The sequence below is a fragment of the Lissotriton vulgaris genome, chromosome 4_1 (genome assembly GCF_964263255.1).
Source record: "Lissotriton vulgaris chromosome 4_1, aLisVul1.2, whole genome shotgun sequence".
Lineage (NCBI taxonomy): Eukaryota > Metazoa > Chordata > Amphibia > Caudata > Salamandridae > Lissotriton > Lissotriton vulgaris.
The window spans coordinates 1,979,324,457-1,979,330,456 of record NC_141691.1 but is presented as its reverse complement, the minus strand read 5'-3'; positions in this window follow the sequence as shown (position 1 = coordinate 1,979,330,456).

The following is a 6,000-nucleotide window of genomic DNA, read 5'->3' as shown; positions in this document are numbered from 1 at the left end:
AGTTTTTACCTTCTGACTTAGAAACTTTTCTGGAGCTTTTCTTCAAGGGGTCCGTCGAAGCTCTCAGCCACCCCTGATTCGGTGAGGGTTCACCAGCTTGCCTTGCAACGAACTCTCAGTCAAACTTATGGAAGTCCAACCTGCGGTGATTTCCAGCGGTACGAGCTAGGGATGCAGGCTGGCACACAGTTGATGGTGGGTGGCTTGGCTCTCCTGGTTGGCCCGGTCACCTTTTCTAAGTTCAAAATTAGAAATGTTTGCAGAGCTTTTTCTTGCAGGGTCCCTCAATGCTTTTCACTAGGCCAGATTCGGTGAGGGTTCGTCAGCTTGGGTTTCTACCTATGCCCGATCAAACTCCGGAAGTCGGACCCATGGAGCTTTTCAGCTGGAAGAACCTGGGCGGCAGGCCAACTCATGGTTGATGGTTGTTGGCTTGGCTGGTCAGAGTGAGTCGGTCCACTTATTGAGCTTTTTACCAAAGTTGCTCCAAACTTCTCCAAACCTCTGGAACTTCATCCTGAAGTTTTCCAAAGGGTCTCAAAGTTTCCAAAACGTACTCCACGGGTCTGGAATCTCCAAGATGGTCCTTGAAATGGACTTCAGTTACCACAATCAACTTGGACAAAACCCTTTCAAATTCACTAGTAGTTCTCCAGGCTGGGGATTCTTGGTGGGCCAGGTTAGCTCTGTTAACCTTCAGCTTGCAGGGAGTCCACTCTTTAGTCCTTTTGAAGCAAGGTAGTCCATAGGACTGTAATTCCAGATTGTGCAACAGGCACAATCTTCAGTCCAGAGCCTGGTTGGTTCAAATCAAACTCCTCAGCAGGGACCCTTCTTCTCCCAAGTTTGAAGCAGCATCATCTGAGAGGCTTTGTCCCTTTCAGATACCTATTCCAAGGTCTCTGGGTCAAGAAGGAGGACACTCCTGTCCAATGAGGTACAGGGCAATGCTCCAGGGTATGACCACATCCTCTAAAGTGGGGCATTATTTTCCCAAAGAGAGCATCATTTCTCCAAAATTCATCATGGCTGATTTTCCAGCGGAGGGAGCAGAACTAACTCAACCAGCCTACAGGATGGCTTCATATACCTAGTCCACTCCCCTTACATCTGGAAATTCCTCCTTAATCCCCCCATCCGGCTGTGGGAGAGGTGTAAATGAAAGTGATTTTTCCAGCTTGTCTCCTTCTCTTCAAGAGCATTGTTTACTACCACTCCCCCTGGTTCTGGCGTTCCTATGCCCAGCAACCTCTACTCTCAGACAGGCCACCTAACTCCAGGGGTCATTTATCACCTCTTCAAACAGCCAGACCAATCCATTTACCTCTGAAAAATCAAGGAAGGGCACTAGAGGGCTGAATCGTGGCTTGCAGACAAGAAAATCTTATACCTTCTTCTCTGTACATTTTAGAATAAAATCAACAATACCAAATTGTTGCATTTATCATTAACATTCTTCTGAATCCTTTAACCCCTTCCATGCTCATGATGGAACGGTTCCGTCATGAGCGTCGGTTGGCCTGTGCTCATGACGGAACCGTTCCGTCATGGTTCCATAGCCCCAATGGAACGTTCAGCACAGCGCAGGAATTTGCGCCGCGCTGAACGGGTTAATCCTAGTTGTATGGCTATCCTTTCTCCAGTTATTAATTAATAACCTCTTGCGATGTTAACCTATGGGCTGGGGATCTGCAATGGAAAAATTAACTGCCCAATTTCTGCAAAACCAGGGCCTGTATAAGGATCCTCCTTATACCTACAGGACCCCCACCCCTAGAATACATAGGAAAGACTTTAGGGGTTCTGATTATATAAAAATAGTGCAGATCCTCACTTCACAGTGCTCCTAGCACAAAAGCCGATTTTGGGAAGCACTATACTACAATGTAGGCAGTGAAATGTGCAATTTCACTAAACCCAGGGCATATAACACTCATTTTATAAGGGCCCTCCTTGTAGATACCTGACCTCCAACCCCTAGGACACCTAGGGGAACCCCTGGGGATACCTAATATGCCCCAACATTGTAGTTTATCAATTTGTAAGTGCCCTAAACCCAAACGTCAAGATTGGGCACAATTTGCATTTTAAAAGCAGTCCTTCAACACGGGTCTGCTTTTAAACTGACCTCAGGCTGCAGCAGTGCACACATGCAAGAGCAGGAAGGGGTGCTGGCCTTTAAACCACTATGCCCTAATATATACTAGGGACTTAAAGGTAGTTTCAATCCCCATGCCCTATTATGTACTAGGGCCGTATAGGAGAGGTCATGTCAATCATGGAGGTACCCTAACCCATAGTGCACCCTAGTGTATGTAGGTGTTTTTACTGTATTTGTAAGTGTCTCTTTCAACATAGCACTGGCTCTGGGCCTGGTTAGTCAGAGGCCAGGGTCAGTCAGAGTCAGGTACCACCAGTACCAGTCAGCAAAAAGTTGGGGAGTGCCCATGGCACAGATGGCTTTGTAACACTAGAGAACAGAAACCCAGAATTTAAAACATAACACCATGGTTGGGGAATCTCTTTAATAATCAGAATTGATTTCCATCCTAATGAACCCATTTTCAAACTTTAGGATAATGAAAGGCTGGGTGAAAATCAAAACATTCTAATCTATACCCTTGCAGTTTTCATGCAGCTCTTTGATGAAGGGTAATAGCTCACTGTTCAGTGTTAGGATTTTAACTTATAAACTGCAAATAGCAAAAGAATCTCTCAGACAAAAGCAGTAACTCACTGACCTATTTAAATTATATGCATTTTATGATCTGCGTGGTACACGATCTTTGTCGAGGGCATATTACCCCACTGTGGCTACCTTACCATGAGTCAAAACCTCCAGTACTCAGACCTCTGATCTCTCTCAATAAAGATCATTATTCACCGAAGTTATCTTCAGATTTTTATTGTTGCCTGAAAATTTCTGGAGACCAGGAATGCAGCAGCAGGTACTTTTCAAGCCATAATGCACTTGCAACCATGACGCCCTCAGCCGAAGTCAGCATCCTTTTTTGCTTGGTGCATGAAGATGCAAGATTCATATAAATTTTTTTTAACATTTGGTCTGATTACTATGTGAATGTAAACAACAATAAAGCATACATGCAAACTGTGACTACATGCCTGCTTTTCTCCATATTTCACTTCAAAACGATGCAAATGTATTTGTTTAACGGGTGGTGATTTGTATAGGGTCAATGGAAAATCCACAAGGTTGTCCCTGTCCCCCCCAGAATTTTAGTGTCTCCTATGCCCCTGTGTGCAGCTTCTACAAAACGGCGAGTCCTATTTGCATTGCCGATGCACGAGCACCACTCATTTTCATATTTATGGAATGTCTTGAGGTTCCCCTAGAAGAGTGGGAGAAACCGGCGCCAATAAACCGGAAGAGCAGCAAGTCCGTGAGGTGAGCCCCTTCCTGCTGTGGTGTGTGGTGTGTTTGGCTGCAGTGTTCATCCTCTGGAGTGTCAGTGTGTGGATTTGTCTCACTTCCCTGCACGTGAGGTTCCATGTCTGGCTTTCTGGCCAACGACATGATGCATTATAGGATTTGTAGTTGGTTTCTCTCACTTCTCCCTGCAGATCAGATGTTAGCAGCTTCATCACTGACACACTGTGTGACTTTGGGCTTTGTTCTGGCGCTCTCGCTCACGTACCGAAGTACAGCTGTTAGAAGCAGGTGGAGTTAGCAGCCGTGCTCGTTCATTCGTTCACTGTCATAATCTTGGTCATATGTCGGGAACTGTTGATAGATAGGTTAGCAACCGGTTTTGACATTCCTTCGTGTCTCTACTTTAATATGTGAGCAAAACGGAACATGCGATGTGAGGTGTTTTTAAGAGTGTTCGCTCAGCTTAGACACTTTGCCCTCGGCTTGACTCGTCTTTTCATTGTACTGTCTCTCTGGGTTCATGTCAGCAGAGTCACCCAGGGACCAGAACTCATGGGTGTCCGCGACGCGCCAGTTTCTGTGACGACGACTCCTTTCCCAGTGTCTCAAACTCCCCCTGTGTCCCGCTCTCTCTCCCAGTGTCTGAGACTCCCTTATGTCCAGCTCTCTCTCCTAGTGTCCCAGACTCCCATGGACCCGGCTCTCTCTCCCAGTGTCCAAGACTCCCTTGTGTCCAGCTTTCTCTCCTAGTGTCCAAGACTGCCTTATGTCCGTCTCTCTGTCCCATAGTCTGAGACTCCCTTCTGTCCGGCTCTTTCTCCCAGTGTCTGGGACTCCTTGTTTCCAGCTCTCTCTTCTAGTTGGGTCAACATTTATATGCTGCTGTCTGCCCTCCACACTGCTGCACCACCGCAGAAGCAAGCTAATATCCTTACAGGGGTGTCTGGTGACATTTGAACGTGGTGAGGTGTAAAACAATTGTCACACTGCACTGTGGCCAAAAGTCCCTTGTGTCCAGCTCTCTCTCCTAGTGTCCCAAACTCCCTTCAGTCCGTCTCTCTCCCCCAGTGTCTCAGACTTCCTTCTGTCTGGCTCTCTCCTCCAGTGTCTCAGACTCCTTTCTGTCCATCTCTCTCTCCCAGTGTCTAAGACTCCCTTGTCTACGGTTCTCTCTCCCAGTGTCTGAGACTCCCTTGTGTCCGGCTCTGTCTCTGTGTCCAAGACTCCCTTGTGTCCGGCTCTGTCTCTGTGTCCAAGACTCCCTTCTGTCCGGCTCTGTCTCTCTGTCCAAGACTCCCTTCTGTCCTGCTCTGTCTCTGTGACCCATAGTCCCTTGTGTCCCAGACTCCCTTGTGTCCGGCGCGCATTCTTCCAGCGCTTATTTTGTTCATGTCTCAGTTCTGAGCCTTTCTTCCTTTTTCCCTTCAAACCCCCGAGATGGCTTTAATAAAGAACGGGGCAGGTCTTTGCTCTCCTCGGCAGGGTGGGGGCTGCTTCAGAAGTTACTTTAAGCAATTGTCAGAGCCTGGTAGGAGAACACATTTAATAATGAACTGGTTACCATGGTTCTGTCCGGCTGTAGGGCAGCGCACTGTTCCTGGCCTGTTGATAGCTGCTGTTCATTGTAGAAACGGTGGGATGTGATCAGCTTTTCCCAAACAAACATAAATCCGGTTTCTCTCCGCAGCCTGGAAATGGCCCTTTCTTGTAGCTGGAGCCATCTTCGTCTGTTTTATTTTTAGACCTGCACTGATTTGTGCTGCATGGCTGAACACTTATAAGGTCCCAAAGGCGAGACCTATAGGTATGCCAATGCTTGTTATTATAAAAGCAAATGTAGCGCCAACGCTGAGCAGAGTGCTTTAAATTAAACTATGGCGGTTGGTGCAGGCAGCAGTGTATCTTCTTTGCATCACCTGTTCACCTCCCCCAGATTCATTTCCTAAACTGCACTCCCAGCCACCCCTCTTTCCTCGTCTGGCAGCGGCCCCAGGGACAGAACAGGATGGCTGTGTCTGTTTTTCTTACATATAAATTATTGTTATGAACAGTCACTCGTTCATAACCCTTTCTTTTTTGCAAAAAAAAATGCTTCTGTAATTGTGTGTTTGCTTCCTGTTATTTGTTAACAAATGTTGTACAGGAACTGCACGCAAACCTTGTTTAGGGACATACGGGGGCATATTACCAAGCAATAGCGATAATTATCGCTATTGCTTGGTTAGAGACAAAAATTTACCGCAGCGCTGCGGCGATTTTTACCGCAAATAAACCTTGGTATTACCAAGGTTTAACGCAAATGCGGTAAAAATCGCCGCAAAGCATGAATATCGCTGAAAAGTCCGCGATATTCATGCATTAGCGAGCTAATGCTCTTAGCCATGTTATCCACCTCCCATTGGATAACATGGCTAAGAACTGCTCAGGGCAGGTGTTAGCTTTTGGAGATATTCCCGCTTAGAGCGAATATCTCCAAAAGTTGGTAATAGGAGATAGAGATGTTAGCGACTGTTTTCAGTCTCTAACATCTTGGCACGCCCACTTTGCATCTCATTAGTGATCAATATCACTGACATGCAAAGTGGGGCCCAAGATGGTCGCTATGATTT